The following is a 23,893-nucleotide window of genomic DNA, read 5'->3' on the forward strand; positions in this document are numbered from 1 at the left end:
CAGAGTGTAAGAAATACCAACGCTGAGTCAATTCCTACATCATTTGTTGCAAAATATTGTATTGTTTTGCTTGCATTAACTTCATTCATTAAATAAAATATAAAAAAAGTTTTTTTTTTTAATTAGTGATAATATAAGACACTCCGTTACAAATGTGAAACCGACGATAAATTTGTAAATAGTAAATATGCATGTGTGATTTTGAGTGTACTTGTATCCCTGTAGTATATTTCAATGGCTGGAGGACGCCCGTTCCATCTGCATTTTGTTTGAGAATTTAAGCTCCAAGTTTCAACAGAAGTACATATAAACATATGAGTTTATAATTATTGGAATACAAAATACATCAAAATAGTGAAAAAAACATGTATATCACATTAACAAAGAGGTCGTATTTAATAATAATAACCGAAATAAATTACTCTGATCCCAATGTAAGTAGCTAAAGCACTTGTATTATGGAAAATCAGTAACGACGGGGTACCGTTTGTGGTAACAAACACCCAGACCCAAGACAACATAGAAAACTTTTTCTACACCGACTCGGCCGGGAATCGAACCCGGGACCTCGGAGTGGCGTACCCATGAAAACCGGTGTACTCTACTCGACCACGGAGGTCGTCATACCTGAACTCTGAATTTATATTAATTAAAAAGAGCGGTGCGTATCAAAAAAGCTGACAGGCACATTTTTGCGAAGTTGCCTCGGTACATATTTTTTGTAAGGCCGCTGTCGGATACCGTTACCTTTTATATAAATGGGATCTTTTTGTGTTAGATATGTGTCAATGACCTCATGCAAAAGTACTTGACGTAATACACATATTACGGTGTCCTTAACTGTTAATAATGATTAATCAATGCGGGTGAAAGGAACCTGTTATAAAGGTTTTATAAGTTAGGACGTTGTTGTTTTAGTCATAGTAATAATCAAAAAATAAGAAACACACCTTACGTTCATTCCAAAAGTCAAATTCAGACACAAAAATTGGTTATTCAAGGAGACTCTTAGTTTTGTAAATAAAACGTGGACTTTGTATTAACTAAGTCCACGTTTTAAAACTGTGATGATTCCAAGTATCTTACTGTTTAAATTTTATCATTTATTATATCTAAATAATCATGTATTTTATTTTTGTTAAATAGTCTTTCTTGTTGTTTTCTCTCAATATTCTGGCAGTAAAAATAACATTAAAACTATAATATTTTTAAACAATTTTCAGTCGATGCATAAAATGTCTATTCTGAGGTATATGATCGTTAGTTATTGTGTATGCAAAAGTTGCATGATTAAAGTTGACTTTCATTTTCCTACGCCATATTTAAGTAACATGTTTTTAAAAAATATAATTAAAAGGAGCATAATTTAAATATTTACTAATATGAACTACAAAACAAGCTTATATTTTGTGGTTAAAACAAAACCCCGATCTCTGACCACTTTCTATAAGAAATCTATTAATTTATCTGTGGACAAAAACGTTCATTTTTATTCTTTTTAGAGTAAGAACTAGCCAAATGTTTATATCTTTTATGTGTTTTCACATGTGAAGCTATTACTTGTATAACCGCCGCGCGCGCCGCTTCCGCGTACGGTTGTGCGTCAACGCACCTGTACTACCTACCCGCCTAATCAACGAAATAATAAAATGTCATTGTCGAATCAGTGCAATAATCTAGTTATAAACGAATTACTGTGCTTTTTACAATGTAAAATTGATATTATGGACGAAATAAGTGGTGCAGATATGCGAGTCTAACTTTAAAGACGCGGACATTTTTACTGCTAAAACCATTCTCTTCGAAGCAGCAAACTGTCGTTCTACAAGAAAAGGCGACGGGAAGAACAAGCGTTTATTACAGGATATTATTAAAGTTCTAAAAGAAACCGAGCCCGCTTCACTGCCCACCTTCGTGGCGAAAGATCTTCACCGTCTTCCGCCGGTGACATTCGACTACGTGGACGTAACGAGCCTACTAAAAGATATATTAGTGCTTAAACGAAACATCCACTGTATTCAAGCAGATTACGTTAAAGCATCTGAGTTGTTTCAATTACAGCAAGAGATAGAAAACATTAAAACCAATCAATATCAGACACAAAGTGAGCAACAGATTGGCGCAAAATCTTGCAACGGCTTGTTTTTAAATAACGAAGCCAAGCGCGTCCCGAGTGCGTTGTCTTCGCGGCAACCAGCAGCGACCAACACGCATGCGCCGTGTTGCGTACCGTCGTCGAAACCGTTGCCGTTCCTCACGTCCGCGCAGAGCGGCAACGCTGCGACTGCTACTGCTTCTGTACGAGAGCCGCCCCCCGCGCCCGCAATACCGTCGCTGCAGGTGCGCTCGCTCGCGCGTAACTGAGTGACCCCATCAGCTGATCGCACCGAGAACGATATAACTATCACTCCTAAGCCTACCGAATTGCGAAGTTCCAATAAGACTCAATACAGGCGACGAACTGATAGCCTTCTGAAAACGACGGAACTAATAGGTAATACCTTGGATGAAATAAATTTTGATGATAGTTTTACGACTGTCGTGAACAAGAAGAAGAAGAAAAAGACTTATACAGGCAACAAAAACCCCAATCAGCAGGGTAAAGCTATATTTACCTCTAGTAAACTTAAAATAGTGCCCAAATTATCTTACATATACGCCTCTCGATTTGATAAACATACCACGGATAACGACATCTACGATTTTATTAAAGATTGTGGACACACGGTCATAAAGGTTGAAAAACTTGTTCAATATAAAGAGACTGTATTTACCTCATTTAAAGTTACGATTAAACAAGACCAGGAAAGCGTTTTTCTTAGCGCTGAGTTCTGGCCGTGTGGAGTAGAATATAGGAAATTCACGTTAAACGCAAGTTTTATAAGAAAGACAACAATCCTAGACCTAATAATGAGAACTAGCATGGTCTCTTTTAACTGTAGATCTATAAAACGATGTGTTCGATACTTTTGCTCAGAATAAATAGTTAATATTTATTATAATATTTTAGTCTCAATAAAGCTATTATGAAGACAACACGCGTCATCAATATTCATCCGCTTCATCGTACAAAATTGAACCATAACGAAATAAATATATGACCGGTGAAGCGGCAAGCGACTCGAGCGTCCGAATACAATAGGCCTACGTATAAAAACTTGTTTACAATAAATCAGTGAAGTTATTTTGCATACGTTTAATTCAACAAATTTATATTGGTGAATAAGTGCTAAAACATTGTTGTGGACAGTAATTAAGGTTATTAGTGCAATTCAGGGCTAAAAAATAACCCTTTAAGTTGGGTATAGACGATTTAACTATTATAGGTAATTGAACTATAGATATCTTAACCGATGATTTCGGGTTCAAACCCAGGCAGGCACCACTGAATTTTCATGTGCTTAATTTGTGTTTATAATTCATCTCGTGCTCGGCGGTGAAGGAAAACATCGTGAGGAAACCTGCATGTGTCTAATTTCAACGAAATTCTGCCACATGTGTATTCCACCAACCCGCATTGGAGCAGCGTGGTGGAATATGCTCCATACCTTCTCCTCAACGGGAGAGGAGGCCTTAGCCCAGCAGTGGGAAATTTACAGGCTGATTATGTAAGTGTAATTTAAAAGAACAATCGAATAATATGTTTGTTTAAAATTATACTTTTTATACGCTGTTGCAAGAAATCGAAACAATTAACTTTTTTTTATTATATTAATAAATCAAAATCAATAGTCAACCTTTGCAAGAGTTGCAGGTTTTGCCGCGCTAGTACAGAAACTCAGGGTCTCATTCTACAGCAGAGTAGTCATGAGTAACAACAGAATTCTGTCCTCTGTATTCCATATCGTCTATCTAAAAAGAGAGAGAAAAGACTCTTAATTTCATTTAGGTTAAGTTTTTTAAATGTTTTATTTTGATTTTATTGTTATTTTCTTTTATTATTTTTAAATTTTAATGTATGTTTTGTATATCTTATGGGTTTGAAATTGCCTGGAATAAAGAATATTTATTGTTTATTATTATTATAACGATGAACGAAGAAACTTGAAACTGGGTTGGTTGCGGGCAGTTGTAAAAATGGGTGTTCAAAAGTTCCCTGGGCGCTAATGTCGGTCAAAGAACAATGACCGTAATCATCAGGGTCTTATAGATTCAGTGTGTTCAGTGTAAACAAAAATATAACTGGTCATAAGAGCTTGTTTCATATCTCAAAGAGTATTTAAAAAAAAAAAACAGACACGAAACAAGAGTCATTTTCAAAACGATATCACTAGTTAAACAAAAATAAGGCGCAGGAAAATTGGTTTACTTGTTTATTTATATATCTCTTAAGAATATTCATAACATAACCTGGTATTCCAAAGCTAAATATCTGTATCTGCAACCGTTAAATTTTGCGGATATACCGAAGAAGCGGACAAAAATATATTAACACTAGAATATGTTATCATAATACTTAAAAGTTAGTAGCGATAGTTTCTCTTTAAAATAAAATAGGGAATTCCATTCATCCATGTGCCATTTCTATCTTGTTTCTATGATCTTTGTTATTATCATCAACAAGTCATCAGGAGAATTTAGTTTCTCAGTTTCTTTACAGATCATTGTCCAGTCAGTCGTTGCTTCACCTCCTTAGCAGTCGATAGAGTTCGAGATAAAAGTTCCGTCACACAGACCAACATGAAAAAATTAGTAGGCAACGCTTTCTTGATCTTCGTAATTGCCCATCACGGCACCGCGCAGGAATCGGTGCCTTTATTTAATGTGTTTAAAGCAATTGGAATCGGTACGTAAAACGTTCGATTTTAATTTTTTATATTTATTATATTATCAGTTAAATAAAATGGGATGTTACAGAATATGACCACAATATAAATATCTTAAAATATCTTATGTGCTTTTTTTGTCGTACATCAGAATGTACAGACATACAATAATATTGTAATATGTTCTCAGATTATGTAAGCGACTATATACAAGATTTTTTTAATGACAATTGCCCTGGACTTTGTTTACCGCAACCTTTATTGTACGTGTGCCAAATAGTATATACTAACGCAGGGTGCCCGTCGTCGAGGCATTGCTGCGTGTATAAAATGCGTATTGATATAAATAGTAAGTACATAAATGTTTTGAAGTCTCTAAAAAGTTTGTAAGTCTTGCTTGACTATTATTACCTATATTCGCCATAAAACCTACTATACCTATATATAGCATTCTGGCGTACTGTAAAATATAATAGATACCTGCTATTCAAAGACAATGAGATTAGACATAGACGATTTTACTACTTGTAACTAATTTGATATATTCCTTATATTTTATGTTGGACTTGTTATTTGGACACAATGAAATACACAATAGATCCCTATATCTATACGATTCTCCAGGACTTTGCATGGTCGATCATATAACGCATTCTACAATCTGTATACTTATTAATAAACGTTCTAAAGATTTTTATAGAAGTGTTAAATTAATTAAATTTAATTTAATGTTGTTTACACCTTTAAAGACGTATCATTTTGTATGTTACCCAACAGATATTAATTTTAAGTGCTTAGTGATATGTTGATGGTGTAACTTTTCCAATAAATAAAAAAAAATAAATAAATAAAATTATAATTCTATAATAATAATTTAATAAAAGTATTGTTTTCAGCACCAAACAGAACTGTGACCTATCCTCTAACGGATTCCGAGTTGACCGTTAACATTCTAGAAGACACTACCATAACAGTAGAAGATAAAGGGACATCTCTTGGTGAGTATTGAGTTTTTATATTTGTTACAGCAATATGTTCTACGAAATTCTATCTAATTTACACCTGTAACTTAATCTTTTGTAATTTCTTCTTTATAAATTATCTGCCTGTATGAAATGTTCATTATTGGTCACTCGAAGAAGAACCTTTCAAAAGGAAAATGTCAGTGTTCGTGTGTAAATTCATAAGGTGGAGAAGCTTGCGGTACGCTATAGAATCTTCTACTTTTCCTCCTCATTATAACCCTTTCAGATTATCATATAATCGCAAAGGTTTTATTATTACTACTCTATAATTGAAATATAAATTTACTTAACATGTATAAGTATAAGTAAATTTATATAAAAGGTGTATTTTTATATAAATGTTTGTTTGAATTTAATAAGTTGTTCTACTAATGTGAAACTTCGTTATATAATAATAATTTTTAGTTAATATAACAATATTATATCATTTATCAAACTTTCAGATGATAATATAACAATAACTACAATTTTACCTTCGACGACTTATAAAACGACTGATGTGTTGGAATTAAAAGGAGAAAATAATAAAGTGGAGGAAACAAACGACGTACATGATAAAGGTAGTTAAAATGCACGTTATATAGTTTAAAAATGATTGTTCATTATAATTAGTCTGGTTTAACAAAAATACTAGCCGATCATCAAACGTTTGTTTTTTCTTAATTAATACGCCTAAGTCCCAGGCAATTTTATGTTTTAATATGATAGTTTTGTTCTAGCTTCTAATCAATACTAATTACCAAACTTTATTAGGATACGATCATTTGAACCTTAGTAAATCTCGTTTTTTAAATTGAAGTACTTATTTTTGTCAAAATATTAAAAGTTTTCCACGCAAAAATAATATGCCTGAATTGTGTTTCTAAGTGTAAGTTGAATTCGTAACAACGTTTTAAAATGTCTTATCCAATAGCCTTTCCAGAAGATAATACTTAAAATTGGGGTTTTCAGATAATATATCTTGTTCCGGTGTATGCGTAGAGCATCATCTTACCAATAATTGTGAGGCGTACTTCAATTCCACCGACCTTTGTAGCTCGGGCAAACGATGTTGCGTCAATATAACCTCATACGTAGGCAGCCTACCACCGGACCTCGTCGTGCCCTCTGAAACTATACGTCCCACAGAACAGTCTCTAGCGACGGTAAGTTTTTGAAATGGATAATTAAATGTAATTTTTATTCAACCTGGATTTCAGCACACTTAACATACTTTCAGACAACGGCCACGAATGTGACCACGAGTTGACCAACAACGAGAAAGAAAACCTCATCAGTAAGTATTACGTTTGTTGCCATCAAGAAAGAGTACACCTAAAATTAATTGTTATATTTTCCATTTGCTATGTATTTGTTTAATTTAACAAACAAGTCTAGTTAAAAAAAAAAAAGAAATTATAAGAAAAGAGCGTACTCTTTTCTGAAACGCCGGCAACGCACCTGCAAGCCCCCCGGTGTTGCAGATGTCCATGAGCAGTGGTAGTCACTTTCCATCAGGTGAGCCACCTGCTCGTTTACCACCACTAACATAAAAAAAAGAGTTAACATCAATTGTAAGCACAAACTTGTTACCCTGTTTGAACTCAATAAATGTTTGACAACTGCTGCTGAGATAATAAATAGAGAGAGATAGACAGAGAATAAGAGGCGAAATAGCCTGATGTCTAGAAAATGTGTATATTGGAAAAGTGTGGCTCCAAATCTGGGTAAGCACACATAATGTACACATAAATAATCTCGTGCTTGACTGAAATACGCCGTGAAGAACTAAAAGCTCTAAAGGAAGACATCGTGAGGAAATCTATACGTGTAGAATGAAATTCTGCCTTTGGGCACCCGCGTACGGTTGTGTGAAGCAGCGTGTTGTATTTGTTCCAAATTATCTCATAAACAGTATTATGTTCTTTTTGTTGGGATTTGACCTTGTTGTTATATAACTAATAAAATGTGTTACTTAAAAAGATCGCATCGATCAGGGGTAAATGTTAACGGCTGTGAACACAAACAAGTTATATTATGTATCCAAGTGTAAAATGATTAATTTTCACAATTTAGTTTATAATTTACTTTTTACAGAGTACCTTCAAACAAATCAACTGAACTGACGAAAGTGACCACAACCGATGAAGTCTTCTGAATTTAAATTCGAATATGCTTCAATTGAAATAAAAACTACACAAAGTTTTTTTGACTGAAAAATGTAAAACAAGAAATTACTTTTCCGTTTAGCGGTCAGTGTGTGTATAGATTCTTTCCGTTTTGCTGATAGTTGCATGAATATATTATCAGCGAATTGCGTGAAGTACAGTAATATTGTAAGATAATTTTTGCATTAATAGATAAACATATGAATCTAATTCAAATATACAACATATGTTTGTAATATGAAATAAATGTTTTTTTATTGAACTTAGATTTTTTGTTTACTATCTATCCTATTGGCGATTCACCAATGAAATAACAGTTTTTGTCTTTCCTAAAGACTGCTCTCTGCCCCATGGGAGACTGATTCCAATTCATGTGATTTCACCATTTATAAAATTATATGACCTTATAACACGTTTATTACGTAATTTAGAAGCACCCAGAAATGATATAATAAGATTACACTGTTACTTTTATCTTGGCTTATTAAAAAATTAAAAGCTCATGTCAAACAAATACGTTGATAAATTAAGCATAAGGCACATTACTCAATACAAGAATACCTATATTAAATATAAAAATGGTGTCAATTAAAATGGTGGAAAAGAATAACTACTGAGTTTCTTCTCGGTTCTTCTCGGAATCTACTTTCCGAACCGGTGGTAGCTTTACATTTAATTTAACACAGCAACATTACTACGAAGTGCTTTTATGATAAACTGAATAAAGAATAATGTGATTTGATTTGACTTGATTTCCGTTTTAGAATCTCTCTCCGAAATTGAGCCCTTATTTTGGGAGCGTTTAATGTTGAACCGTTTATGTAAACACTACCTGAGCCGGCGGCTTCACCCGCGTGGAATACAGCTTGTGAAGAAATCTCGTTATTTTAACGTTTATATATATAGTTATAGTTATAGTTTATATATTTAAAGCGTCTAAAGCGTTTCATAAATGATCTCATACTTAATAAGTAAAAAAACTTAAAAATTTTCGTATACACGGTGATTTGCTTCGGTGGATTGAATCTTACCTAAGAGATCTTCACCAAACGGTAACTGTCAAAGGTTACTGCACATTTTTCGTACCAATTACTTTATGCGGATGATTTAATTTTTTTTAAAGAAATCAATTCCATCAACAACTATATTTTATTACAGAATTACTTAAATAATCATTGTGACTATTGTAATAAGAATTTTTTGACTCTAAATGTTATAAATTGCAACACTATATCATTCACCAGGAAAATAATTCCACAAATCTTTGTGTATAATTTAAATAATATTTCTTTAAAAAGGGTGTATGAAGTTAAAGACCTTCGCGTAGTTTTAGACTCCTAGCTTACTTATGCTTCTCATATTTGCTACATAACATCCAAAGCTTATCGTATGCTTGGATTTATTTTAAGAGTTGGTAGGGATTTCAAACAGTGCTCAACTTTGGTTCTGCTCTTTAACTCATACCACCTACGACTACCACCGCCCATGGACATCTGCAACACCGGGGGCTTGCAGGTGCGTTGCCGGCCTTTCAGAAAAGAGTACGCTCTTTTCTTGAAGGTTCCCAAGTCGTATCGGTTCGGAAAAGCCGTCGGCGAAAGCTGGTTCCACAGAGTGGTTGTGCGAGGCAGAAAATGTCTTAAAAATCGCACTGTTGTGGATTTTCGGACATATAGGTGGTGCGGGTGATATTTGGAATTTTGACGAGATGTCCGAAGGTGAAATTCAGCAGCCGTGATTAATCCGAACAATTCCTCGGAACATTCCCCGTGATAAAGTCCGTAGAGCTAGATACCAAATATAAAGTAATTAACAGTCATCACATTTCCTATTGTCTAATATAGAATTTAACTGTCCACAAATTAATTCTAGATATAAGCCATTATTTAATGTGCCGATTTATAAAACTAAAAGTACTAATAATATCTTCTTATACCGTAGCTGCCAAAATTATAATAAAGTATATTCAGATATTGATATTTTATTTGAAAAAATATTAGTATTCTTTTAAAAATAAAGTAAATAAGATAAATTTATGTATTAATTCATAAAATATGTTCTGACATATATAAATATTTAGCCTGTTGTTAATTAATTTACCAATGTTGCCATTAATGTCTTATATTTTGTTTAATTCTTTAATTTTGTTTCGTTTAATTATATTTAACTTTGTTCATAATTGTTTAAGATTTCCCTTATGTAGTATACGTTTATTGATCTCATTAATTGTATAATGTTACCTATTTGATTTAATCTAGGTTAGTCAGATCAGTTTGTTAGTTGTTATCTCAGAACTCCCATCATTTAAAAACCGAATTTGTAAAATCATCTTTTTGGGAGGATACACTTCCCGCTGGCCCCATAAAAGATTTCATTCGGATAAAAGTTTTTACCAGAAGAGATCGTCAAGAACGTGATAGTTACTATGTTTGTTTTGAACTGTTATTATTTAGAATAAAACAACAACAAGATGTATCCAAAAATATTTTTATCTAATTTAATGTATTTTTTTTTACAGAGTACATTCACCTAAATCTGAATTGGCGATCTGAACAGCCGAAGAAGTCTGCTAACTTTAAATTCCGAATATTATTCAATTCAATAACACTTTTTCCGACTGAAGATAAGAAAATTACCTTTCAGTTTCGCGTTCAAAGTGTGCATATAAGTGATCACGCCATTTTGCTAATAGTTCTGTGAACATATTAGTGGATTGCGTTTAGTATATTAAAATTGTAAAATATTTTAGGTAATAGATAAACATATAAATAAATTAAAATATTATATGTTTTAATTTAAAAATAAATAATTTTATTTTGGCTCGGATTTTTATTTGCCTACTACTACAATATCGGCGATGCCGGAGCACATATGAAATCTAATTTTGTGCCTATATGACAAACAGCTAATCTTTGTAATTTCCTTTAAATTTAATCTCATTCTGTTCATCATATATTAAAATTATTACCTTCTAGCAAATACTATACAGCCTATTCCAATCACAGAAGAAATAGATTAAGATAATCAAACCTTAAATTAAGGTAATTCAAGTGTTTTGTTAATAGCTCAGATGTAATGCTCACTTTAACCTTAGTTACATATATTTTTTTACTATACAACAGTATTATTTTAACTACTCGTATTTATATCCACTTTAATTTATCGAGCTGTTATCGAAACTTGGAAAGTTTCGTCGATATTCATAACGCCATTTTTTAATATCATGTATTATTTGAGCTCTAGAACAGTGATATGTCATTTCGATGTCAATGTTTTTTATTTTTCTTTTGTCCTCTTGTGGTTGGAATAGACTATTGATATATTAGAAGCGTTCGGAAATCAGTTTAAAATTTAGAGATATATCGAATATTTTGCTGAATAAAAAGGACGTGATTTTAGCAGTTCGACTCTTATGGTAGGAAATAATTCGTAAAACTAATTCAATCTAAAACTTTTTGGATGTGGACTCCGTTAATAATTATTTAAAAAACAGGAAAAAGATAAATAATATATTATTAATCAAATCAAATCAAAATATACGTCATTTAACAAACTATATTAAGTGAAGCTACCACCGGTTCGGAATGTAGATTCTACCGAGAAGAACCGGCAAGAAACTCAGTAGTAACTCTTTTTCAACATCTAAAAATACAGTCATGTTAGTTAAATATAATTGTATGTAATATATCCTGCCTGGAAGTCAACAAGCATTAACTCCACGCTTTTTTATCATCTATATAATCTTACATCGAATAATATGCCTTCTTTACCAATGTATTTTTTACAAATGATTTTAATTTATGAAACGGCAAAGTTTAAAATGTCTGTAAACTAATTTGGTTGTACTGTTATGTTCCCTTAATTCTGAAGCATAATTTATCCTTTTCGATCACTAGTTCACAATTCTGTTAGTGTAATACGGGGTTTCCGATTATTCTTCTCTACTTTTATTATCTCTCTTACTATTGTGTTTTTGTGAAAACCTTATTTGCACTTAATTAACAACTATATCCGGAAAATTCAGTTTCTGCATTTGCTTTGTTTTGAATAACGACTTCATTTTTACAAGGGCTACCTGGTGCCTTTGATATCTATACCTGTAGCCTTTATTAGGACTTCAGTCTTTTCTAATAATATTTGATGTAGATATATTGAAATATACTAAATATATAAGAAAAATTGTCATTACAAAAAATACGGTAAAGTGCCGTTATTGTAGCGTCACTACCTAATTCGCCAAAGACTATTTATAATAACAGAAGTGAAACATAAGCCATTCTAAAGATGTTTCATATATTCTTAATCCTAATGTGTAATGCATTTTGTGAAATTGGTTTGACTAACTAATTCGTTTGTCTAACTGTCCCGATAAAAACGTTATTAATTTTTTTGAAATTCAAACATTTCTTTTGTTAAATTTGTATCTCCATAGACATCCCGTATATTTGGTCTATTTTATCTTTAAATTGTATTTTTTGTACCTGGCTAACCAGCCTAATAATTAAAGTTTGATGATGAATTATTAAAACAATTAATTTTATCGATTTATAGTATTCATAAGCTGTATAAATGTCTGTCTGCGAAGTCGTCCAAACGGACATTCGGAATATGTCCTTAAAGGGGTGTTATTTTTTTTCTTGGGATTCTGGGTTACTTGTTCGGTCTGGATGATATTCAGCCATAATATATTATTATATAAATAATTGTTGTTTTTTAGTCGCACATTTAAGGATGTCCGTCTCCAGTTATCCAGTCCGTTATCCAGTATTAAAAATCGCGCTGTTGTGGATTTTCGGACATTTAGGTGGTGCGGGTTATATTTGGAATTTTGACGAGATGTCCGAATAATATTAATGCAGTGATATCCTTAGGGTTCTTCAGATATTCTAGCGAGGTTCTTGAGTCACTCATTATGTTGATTCCTTGCTGAGGATCTGCCACATCTACCGGTTTGTACAGGGCATATATACCTGATTAGATCACAGTGCAGTAAGATTCGAGACTAAATTTAGAGTGGTGTGTTTCTTTACTCTTCTCCCACCATGTTAAAGCAGCTCCGGCTTTTTCCTCCATCTTGCTGCCATCTGTCCATCCTAGTTATTCCTCTTTTAATTCTATTTGTGTATTCATCTATGTCTGCATCACCTTCTTAGTATAGTACAGTCTGAGCCCTTTATTCTGTGATACAACCGTGACCGCCTTGTGTTTTTGGAGACCGGGTGGGTGTCGTAGATTACCTGCAGTATGTCACCTAAATGAAAATCGCTACCTTGTTGGGTTTTCGGTCGTTTACAGTACACTGGATAATTTTTGTGCTTGGATATTGCTAAACTATTATTATATTGGTACTAATACTTTCCACAAAGAGTCCCCGCACTAAAGCTATCGCGATTCCTCGTTATTTGGCCGCTTGAAGTAATTCCGCAATTGCTCGATTTGATTTTTGCTTCGACTATCCTGACCTTGCTGGCAGATTGGGGCGATGATGGTCTAGAAAAGTATGAAATCTTGGAGCACGCTATTCGTTAATTTAAGTAACTTTCGATATCATTCTTATTTGTGTGCGACTAAAAAAATAAATACATTCATAAAATTTGTATGTATTGATTTTTACATTCTGCGATTCAAATTCACAGATGAAGTTGTAATTGAATGGTGTAGGCAACACTTTAAAACTTCTTTGAAGTACCAAAAGCACATATCCAAATTTTATTTCAAGCAGATGAACGTTTCCAATTATTAAAAAAATAATGTAAAAAATCAATAATGACATATTCTACGAAACTGGTGATCGTATAATTTTCAGAAAATGGATATTAACAACCATATTTCACATTATTACTACTTTTATATACTAATAAATAAAAGTTATAAAATGAATATAGTAACTTAATATCTTCTTGCTAAGTGCACTTTTCATTTTCTCTATTAAAAATATAACCGTGCGAAGCCAGGTGAGTCACAAATAGTGGCATATTGTGGACTTTATAAGTAACTGAATTTATAATTTTGTATTACTACGACTAGTGGGCATAGGGCATAGGCGTCATAGTACTCTAATTGCCATATCGACTTTTACCGTTATCTGTGTTATTATGATAAGCCATGATATTTTTTTCTTTTCTCAGTTGCTTTAAAGATCATTATCCCGATCAGTTGTTGCTTCGCCTTCTTAATAATTAAGAGAATTAAAAAAGTATTATACATATTCATCCATTTGCCATTTCTATCTTGTTCCATAATCTTTGTTATTATCATCACCAAGCAATCATGAGAATTTTATTTTCTCAGTTTCTTTAGAGATCATTCCCCGATCGGTCGTTGCTTCGTCTCCTAACATAGATAGATTTTGAGATAAAAGTGCAGTCACACAGACTAACATGAAAAATATCGTAGGTGTTACTTTTTTGATTCTCGTAACTGCACATCTCGGCGTCGCACAGGGTCTACTATACTTTTTAGGTTACGTTAAATTATTTGGAATCGGTACGTAAAACATTACTTTAAAATTACTCTGCTTTTACTATTATAAATTAATAAATTAAAACATCATCAAATGCAACCGGAATAAACAAACATACAATATTAAAATTTAAAATTATGTTTTCAGGTAATATAAACCGTCACCTAGAAGAATTTTCTGTTCCAACTTGCCCTGGAATTTGTTTTCCACCAACAATTAAACACATGTGTCCATTAGTATACGACAATGCAGGATGCCCAATGGCTAAGCTTTGCTGCGTGTTTTCAATGCGTGTTGAATTAAATTGTAAGTACTTTAATATCTTATCATTTATAAATGGTGTGTAAAAACAAACTTAATATAAAAAAGCCTTCAGGTGTTCTGTATAAAACAAAATTTGTTCAATACAAAAAAATCTAAATGTTTGTCCGTTCTTTTGTACTATTAAATCAAAAACAAGTTCTCTGTATATAAAAAAAACTATTTAAGACTTATAAAACGCGTGTAATGCGTTTTTTTTTATTTTCATTATAATCTTTATTTATTCTCACTCATGTATTATACATTTTTAAATATAATACAAAATATATAAAATATATTTAAAAATATAAAATACAGAGGCCAACCACTGGCGGGAACAGGGTCCAAGCCACCGGTGGTCAGGGCCCCAGAGAGAGGAACTTCCTCACAATACGCGCCGTGCCGAGGAGTACTGCCTTCTGCATCAGGCTCTTGACCCAGCTGCCTAACGAGAGCTTCTTAAGGTGTTGGTCGAGGCTCTTGGCCATTAGACCATTCGCTGAAACGACTATCGGTACAATAACTGCTGTATCCACATCCCGCATGTCGACAACCTCGTGAGCTAAGTCAAGAAATTTTATTTGCTTATCCTTCTCAGCCTTCACGAGATTCTCGTCATGAGGGATGGTGACGTCAACAATTATCGTGCGGCGCTCTGACCGATCTATTACCACTATATCAAGCTTGTTGGCGACAACAGTCCTGTCAGTGATTATAGATCGGTCCCAGTACAGTGTGATATGACCATTCTCGAGAACTGGGTCGGGCACATACCTGTAGTATGGTACCTCTGATACCACAAGACCGTATCGAAATGCAAGTTGTTGATGGATAATCTTGGCCACTTGATCTGATGTCTGTGCAAATACTCTCCGTTAGCAAGACGAGAACAACCGGAAATAATATGTCTAAGGGATTCGCCCGGAGTGTGACACGCCCGACATATGTCCACCGTGCCATCCCTCACAATATACTTCCGGTAATTGTTCGTCATCATAACTTCGTCCATAATTGCACAGATAAAACCTTCGGTTTCACCGAATAGGTTGCCGAACCATAGCCAATTCCATTCTAATAGAATTACTAAAAGTTTATGTTACCTTTAGTAACTCCATTAGTCGTGAACCTGAAGGTGCAAAGAGCTTTAAGTCATCCATGTAAAGTAGGTGGGATATTACTTTACCTCCACTCCACAAATAATAGCCTTACCTTGAACTCTCTAACAGAGTACTTAGAGGGTTCAAGGCTAAACAAAACCACAATGGACTCAAACTATCGCCTATGACTTATGGAGCAGGTGGGTGACTCCGGTGGTAAGGAACTGTGGTAGCGACCCAGACTCTAGAGCTGACTGGAACTGAGATGCTAAGCAATCACGCGAGCTGCGCAGCCATTTTAGCCAAAAGCTATGCAGCCCGTCCGGTCCCGGAGGCTTCCAGTTGGGAACGGACCGAACTGCAGCGGCTACATCTTCAGAAGCGATGGAAATTTTTCCCATCGCTTCCAAAGGCTCGCACGCTTACCTGACCTCCCGCACCCAGTCACCTTCAATGTGGTCGACGGGCACCGACCAGATGTTGCGCCAAAATGAATTCGTGGCATCATCATCTGGGCGACCATCGCCTACATCCTGGTCAAGTCGCTCTCACGTTCTGTACACCCACCTTTGATCACTCTGGAACATGCGATTCAAGTAATAACGGTCCACTCGCCGCTTGTACCGACGGATGCCGCTCGCCCATGCATAAACTTTTTGTTTTAGGAAGTCAATACGCTCCACGACATGGGACGGATATTCTTGCGGATTCTTGCCAGTCCCCAAGAACGCCCGCCCCACGAAACGCATTACACGTGGACGCGTATTCCCTTCCTTAAAACAATATATTTTTCCAATGAGCACTTTGGTCTCATTAATACGCTTCTCAATCCTGCTCTGCCAGGCCGGTGCAGCAGCCTTTGGTCGTGTAGCTCGTTCGGTGTCTTCAAATGTAACACCGGCTACACTACATGCTGCAACAGCCGCACAAAACAGAATTGAGTACGTATCTTCGAGATTTTCACTGCTCTCAAAATAATATGCGAGCAATGAATCCAGAGTGCACACTAGATCCCTATTCCGTTTAGTCATGGGTAAACGTGGCAACCGTGGCCTAAGCTCAGCGGGAGTGTTACGATACTCCCGAATCGCATCCCCCAATGCGCTCCTCAATTGATCACTGTATTTACTTGCTGTAATAGCCATATCACCTTCGCCCTCATCATCATGATCTGGGCCCTGTGGTGTTGCAGGAAGTGGTCCCTCAACCAAGGGCTGTGACGGGGCGGAAGTGACACCGCTATTACACATTTCTGAGCGAATCCGATCAAGCACGGTGTCACTCAGCCTGTAGCTGGTTCAAGCGCCTGAAACAGAGAGAGCATCCTAACACGGTACGCTGTGCGGTTAGTTCCCCCCTCTGTTGCCCCATAGTATGCGCGCATGACATTTTCATTAATGGGTTGGGTCCATCGCATGCGCTGCACACCACTACCGGAAGCGGGGACCCCGTTCGAGGCCGGTTGGCCTCTGGCTCCCGAGCCCATCGGTGGCCGGCGTCTCCCCGCTCGACGTACAGGTGGTGGCGACGTCGGCGGGGAGAAGTACTCGTCGCTCGAGCTCGACGCAATTGCAGACACCAGACTACTTCCTTGTGCGGGGTCCTGTGCCTGCGAGGCGGAGCTGAGCGGCGGGTCCGGAGATGGAGTGTTGTGCGCTCGTTGTCTGGCTCTTGTCAACATGTTCTTGGATTTTATACATTATATTTTGTTTTGACACTGTCACTTTAATTTTCGGTAGAGTCCACATTATTGTTGATATATATTTATTTATGTTTGTATATACGTATATTTTATTATGATTGGTCTTAAAATATCTGTTTTACACTTTTTCAGGTTTAAAACTCAGATTTAAACTATTTAACATAAATTTCTTTAAATAATTTTATGGCAGCCCAATTTTTTACATGTTGACGTATTAGTTGGTTGCCAGGTATTTTTAAGATATTTTTTTCTTACCTTCGGGCCAAGATATTATGCCCATAGTGCCTATAGTTGCTCTGGCTCACCCGCCCTTTAAACCGGAACACAATAATACTAAGTATTGCTGTTTGGCGGCAAATATTTTAAAGCTGTTTTAAAATATTTTAAACATAAAAAATGTTGTTTTCAGCGCCAAACCCAACTGAGTCCACTCCTCTAACGGACTTCCAGTTTACCGTGAAAAACCCGGAAGATACTACTATAAAAGATATAGAAACGTCTAGTGGTAACTATTGAGTTTATATATTAGTTACAGCAACATTATACGAAATATTACACGAACTCATTCGTCAAATAATTTTGACACGTTCTGGGACAGTAAACGCCCATTGGCATTATAACACTTACTGTTGTGTACTGCCCTTGAAAATACTCGGCATTTCAGGTTCATAACAATCAAGATCTTTCGATTCGTAGCCTCATATGCGCAAAGGCTTACAGGCCAACTAGCGATTTGAAAATCGTTTGTTCGATTATGATATCTTGGGTTGTTGTCGTCAGTGATTCTAGCACAAGCGTTTCGCTTAATTTGGAATAATATTAGTGATTATTTAATATTATACTTCTGTGGGTACACATAGAAATACGCCGAATGCGAAGCTTTGATCATTTTGTGATAAAATAAATACTTACATGACGTTATACAGAATAGTTTAAAAACTTTCTGGCTAGTTCTTTTCATTGGTAACTTTATCCGATATCAATTCCTATGAAATTTCTGAATATGGCAATAATATTTCTACTGGATAACAATGATTATCTAATCTTATTGTATTAATCAAACTTTCAGAGGATGATATAATAATAACAACAACAAATATACCATCTACAAAATACGAAACGATCGAAGCGTTGGAATTAGAAAAAACGGAGGTTGTAATCGAGAAGAAAGACGACGAACAAGGTTTTCTTTATTCATTTGCACACACACACAAAGAATTATATACAACTTTTAGATTAAATACAAACATAAAAAAAAATCCCTGTTTTTTCCAGTTCGGAAAGTGAAAACTAGGCTATACTCTACTATAATATGCTTATATTAAACAAATAATCTTTTCCTTCCATCCTTTTGAATCACTCTGTTTATTGATGAATATTCAAATCCGTTGCATAGTGTAAAAGATCTAAGCGTACTATGTATATTAAATAATTATTATTAGTCTAACATATCCGTAAATAAAGAATTATACTATAATTAGTTTGGCTTAACAATATACTCATGAAGCGTTTGTTATTCGTAATTACGATATCTGTGTCTTAATCTGGGTTTCGCTGTCTCTATTTCAAATTGCACGATATAAAAAGTTAAAAATCATTTTTTTCTTATCTACTCATAGATTATTTACTTTTTTTAAAACGTACACGAGTTGTTCCTTTAATCATTTTCCGAGCACTTACGACCGAGTTCAGTACATCTTGTCTTTTAAAGCACGGAGTAGTGAAAAACATAATGATGTGTAAAAACTCGAATCTTCCATTCTTGAAGTTCTTATCCTAACAGCATTTTCAACAGAAAATACTTAAAATCATTGTGGTTTTCAGATAATATATCCTGCTCCGGTGTATGCATAGAGTCACGTCTTACTAAATATTGCGAGGCGTACTTTAGTTCCACCGACTTCTGTAAATCTGGCAAATTCTGTTGCGTTCCCATTTCCTCGTATGGAGATACCCTTCCATCAGACCTTGTCGTGCCCTATAAAGGAATATCTTCCTCAACAGTTAAACAATCTATACAGACGGTAAGTTTATTAAAAAAGATAAAATATTATTTTTATTTTATCCTGGATTTCAGCATTCTTAACGTGAATAAAACGTTTTTTCAGTTATCAACAACACCGATTCCTGAAAAAAGTTCCGGTTGGAATTGTACAGGGGAATGTTTATCCACTCTTAAAGCATTTTTTTGCGATGACATTGATAACGACGCTATCTGTGAGGGACAGAAGACATGCTGCCGTAAGGCCACAAAAATAACCACGAATTCACAAACAACGCCACCATAAGCCTCATGAGTGAGTTTTATGCTCATAAATTATTAGATTTTTGTTTTATTTTGTTAATTCGTATTATATACATATTTTTTTACTCCCATCCTCATTTATCAAACTTATTGTCACAATCATTCAATATCACATTTGTATTGGCCTGATATCGGGTGTGATTAAAGAAGAAATAATTTGTATACAACCAGAAAACAATTTTATTTTTAACATTTTTTTTTTCAGAAACCTCCTAGCAAATCTAACATGCTGACTATAGTGACCATAACCGGCGAAGTAATTTAAATTTAAATCCGAAATTTACTTCAATTAAAAAACCCGGAAGTTTTCGGACTGTTAAGAAATGCTAAGAAAAGCAAACTGCCCTTCTTTTTCGCATTCAAAGTGTGCATTTAGTCCCGCCGTTTTGCTGATAGTCCTGTGAAAATGTCGGTGGACCACAACAATACAATACCTACAATGAAATTGTAATATATTTTTAGTATTAAAATATAAACATATTAATAAAATAGAAGTGTTTGTCTTTGTAACTTAATTTTGTAGTCATTTTTAGTATCTACGTCATAAGCATACCTTATTCCTGAAAAAATTAAAGGCGAACTGTTATATTGGCCCTCTTCAATAAGTTTAAAAAAAAAGGAAATATAATTAAACACTTATTTAATATTTATTGGATAAAGAATTAAAATAAGATACAGAATTAAAGTTAGATGTAGAATGATCTTTAGGCAGCCGTCGCAGATGTAAGTTGGAAGAGAACTGAACTCCTGCCGAGCCCTCTCCTGCCTATACTGCTAACATTGCAGCTGCAAGCTGGCTCAGCGTTACCACTTACTAAGTAGGGGTATAACACCTCCCCCCTTAGAGATTAAACTTCTAGGTTTTCTATAGAAGTTTAAGGGAAACTAAGATGTAGAAGAATAGAATAGATATAGATTTAATTTCCAAATTAGTGACAGATCTTAGACTTTACCTCGTAATTTAGCAGGAGGAATTTCTTCAATTGCTGTGTATGTCTGTTGGTTTTCCTCAGAACATTGAATTTCTATAGAAGTAGTATTACAGCGAATTAGACTGCCGCCAGATTTATAAATTTTAGTATAAAACTTGAACATAATAAGACTTATCATAATTAAAATTAGGAAAACAACACGAATAGAATAATGTGCCCCGTATTTTATTATATGTTTATAATGTTATTAAGATTGTTTATATGCGATTTAATAATATCGTTATAATTAAGATTCATATTTTCTTGATCAAGACTTTGTAGCTTAATAGGAGGCGCATTACTAACAGTTTCGTTAAATTTATTTATATTACAACATAAATCATCAATAAGATTAAAATTAGTAAAACTAGATAAAGGCGAACTTATAATAAATACATTGTTATTGGTGTAAAGTTTAGTATTCTTACAATAGGCTTTACAATGATTAGGAAGATTTACTATTCCAGTACCAACTATTTTTATTTCTACTAATTCAGATTTAGCGCAGTCTATTTATAATTTAGTTAGTATAGATTGTATAAAAATCCATCGATTGTTATTAAGAGTCTTCCAAATGTCGAGGTTGCCGTATAGAAATTCCGTTTTACACTCTTTTGGAAGTTGCGTTAAAACTTTGGATAATAGTTCACTTTCACAGGATGGATTGGCACTTGACGAGAAAACATTCATTATACTGCATATATAGTTCTGAACACTGATTGTTTTACAAATTTCCAGAGACTGGAAACTGCTGTAATATAATTTGACCTTAGTAACAGCGGTGTACTTATAATCCGGTATGGTCATGCTGAATGAGTCTAGCTTTTTTAAATCGTGAGGTATCGGTAAAGGAATATTATGATATAAATAAAATTCTTGAGAAGAAACAAGTGGTATTTGTAGAACAAAAATTATTTTATGATTTAGATAATAACAAACTAACTTAGATATACTTAAAATAGTGTAAATCGAACTTATGTCTAGATTTACTGCTAATTCATGCCCATTCGGCAAGTGTCTGTAGCTATCGATAAGTTCTTGATACAATTGTTTAGGTGTTATTATAGAAGGATGAAGTATATTTGTATTGCAAAAGAGAATAGATTTAGTAATGTCTTCTATCTGAAAGTTAAATTAAGCAGTGAAGTTTCTAAATAATTTAAGATGAAGTTTATTTGAGAAATCATTGTAATTAATAATGATTTCTCAATTGGAAGTAACAGAGACGTTTTTTATTTGAATAGATAACTTTTCAATAGCTTCAGTTAAACTATCTTCATTAAATTTTAATTTATGAAGGGAATTGTTATAAGAAGAAATGGTCGATGTTGTAACCAATATGTTTTCTTTAATTAATTAAGCTAGTTGTTTATAATTATTTTGTACAGTATTAATAGCATTATCATATTTAATTGCATCATCTTCATATAAAGTACCAACAATTTGTTTGAAAACCGTGCCAACACCGCCAAACCATGCTCCTCGCCTATTTCGATTATCACATAAATGAGAAATGGATGAATATCGTTTTGTTCTTCAAGATCTTGATATCGTGCTGTTAGAGGTAACAGTTGGTTTATCTCGCTAAAAATATGGTTGGCAAATAATTCGTATTCGTGCTTAGTGTTAGTAAATAATGTAATGTTAATTTTATGCCAGTGAAGCTGGCAATTTAAAATTGTCCCAGCCCTGTTTTGAACGTTTCTGCAAAACGGCTTCACGCCGAAAATGGGAACGCTACCACGATGGAAATTACCGAGTTTAAATTTCCAGTCTGTCCATGATAACAATAGCGATGGCAATGCCTGATGATTTCGCTATTCCAGTAAATTTTAGCAAAACATAATGAACGATTTGCTTTTTGTTTATTTGAGCCGAATCTTCTATGTTATGAATCCATGAATCGATAGTTTATTTACATAATGGATCAAATTCGGATATAACATTATTAAGAACTGAGAATTTGTCGCGATCTATAATACATTTGTCCCTAATACCTTGCAATACATAAATAAATTGTTCGAAAAATAATCGCCGAGTATCAACATACTTAACCGAAAACAGTTTCTTCGACGTTCAAAATTCTAAAAATCGCAAATCCATTGTGAATATCATAGATTAATCAGCTCTGGACCACTTTATATATATTCTTTCCTATTATCTTAGTCACACTAATTGCACAACACTTTATTTTTCACTTTTACACTTTACTTTGGGGACGCTAGGACGATAGGTATTTTAGTCTTCCCTTTATTATTTTTTATTAACAGAAGTTACTAATTTATCACCTAATGATATTAATTAATGATTTATATACACTGCATACATATAAAACACCCGAACTGAAGGCAAATACAAATATTCATCTCACAAATATTTGCCTGCCGCGGCAATCGAACCCACTCGCCATCGCAGTCAGTTACATTAACTGTTAGATCAACGGTGCAGTCAAAAAAAAACATATAAATACAAATATATATATAGTATGAAACTACTCTATAGATTCATAGTTCTAAGGCAACCATGTGTTGGCCAAACATTGGCTAATTAGCTGAAATAAATGTTGTTTCATTAAAATAGTTGGGTACTTTATTATTTTAATTAAAATGATATGCAATTAATTACTGAAAGTATATTACTGTCCAATTGATACAGTTTTCGAAAACACACTGAGACAAACGTTAACACGTTGGCGCAATCGAAAGTAAATCAAATTGAAATAAGACCCCAAATTGAAGTTAGGCGTTATTTGCTGCTACCGGTTTTGAGACTGTGAAGCGTTATCTAGTGGTATTGTTGACCAAAGTGACTGTCGTGCGCTGCGACATTCACAGTTTGAGATATTAAGCAAGATAATTAGCAATACATTGTAGCTACGTGATAAATAGACAAACCAACAAATTTTTATGCTTTAAAAATATTAGTAAGCAGTATTCCTAAATTAAAAAACTAAAATTTATTTCTTTAATTTGATTTATAAGTCAATAAATCTACGTTCGGTGAAAAGAAAGTAGTGAAAAACGTTTCAGTAAGGAAAAGCTTGTCCACAATTTTCTATTTTCCAGGGAATACATAATTAACATTGGCAGCACTGACTTCTATTGGTCGATTGACATT

The 23,893-nt window shown here is 34.1% G+C and overlaps 1 protein-coding gene and 2 long non-coding RNA genes across 3 annotated transcripts in view; all 3 read left to right on the forward strand.

Annotated features, from left to right (window-relative positions):
- Positions 1–23,893, forward strand: part of LOC113403851 (eukaryotic translation initiation factor 2-alpha kinase) — a 229,702-nt gene that overhangs the window by 193,857 nt on the left and 11,952 nt on the right. The window lies entirely within an intron of this gene.
- Positions 6,741–7,913, forward strand: LOC135193873 (uncharacterized). The gene is made up of 3 exons (XR_010309493.1): positions 6,741–6,936; positions 7,011–7,067; positions 7,868–7,913. It is a non-coding gene; the product is annotated as an uncharacterized LOC135193873 (long non-coding RNA).
- LOC113403753 (uncharacterized) lies at positions 14,558–18,648 on the forward strand. The gene is made up of 3 exons (XR_010309469.1): positions 14,558–14,707; positions 17,910–18,005; positions 18,570–18,648. It is a non-coding gene; the product is annotated as an uncharacterized LOC113403753 (long non-coding RNA).

Source organism: Vanessa tameamea, chromosome 20, assembly GCF_037043105.1.
Source record: "Vanessa tameamea isolate UH-Manoa-2023 chromosome 20, ilVanTame1 primary haplotype, whole genome shotgun sequence".
NCBI classification, from domain to species: Eukaryota; Metazoa; Arthropoda; class Insecta; order Lepidoptera; family Nymphalidae; genus Vanessa; species Vanessa tameamea.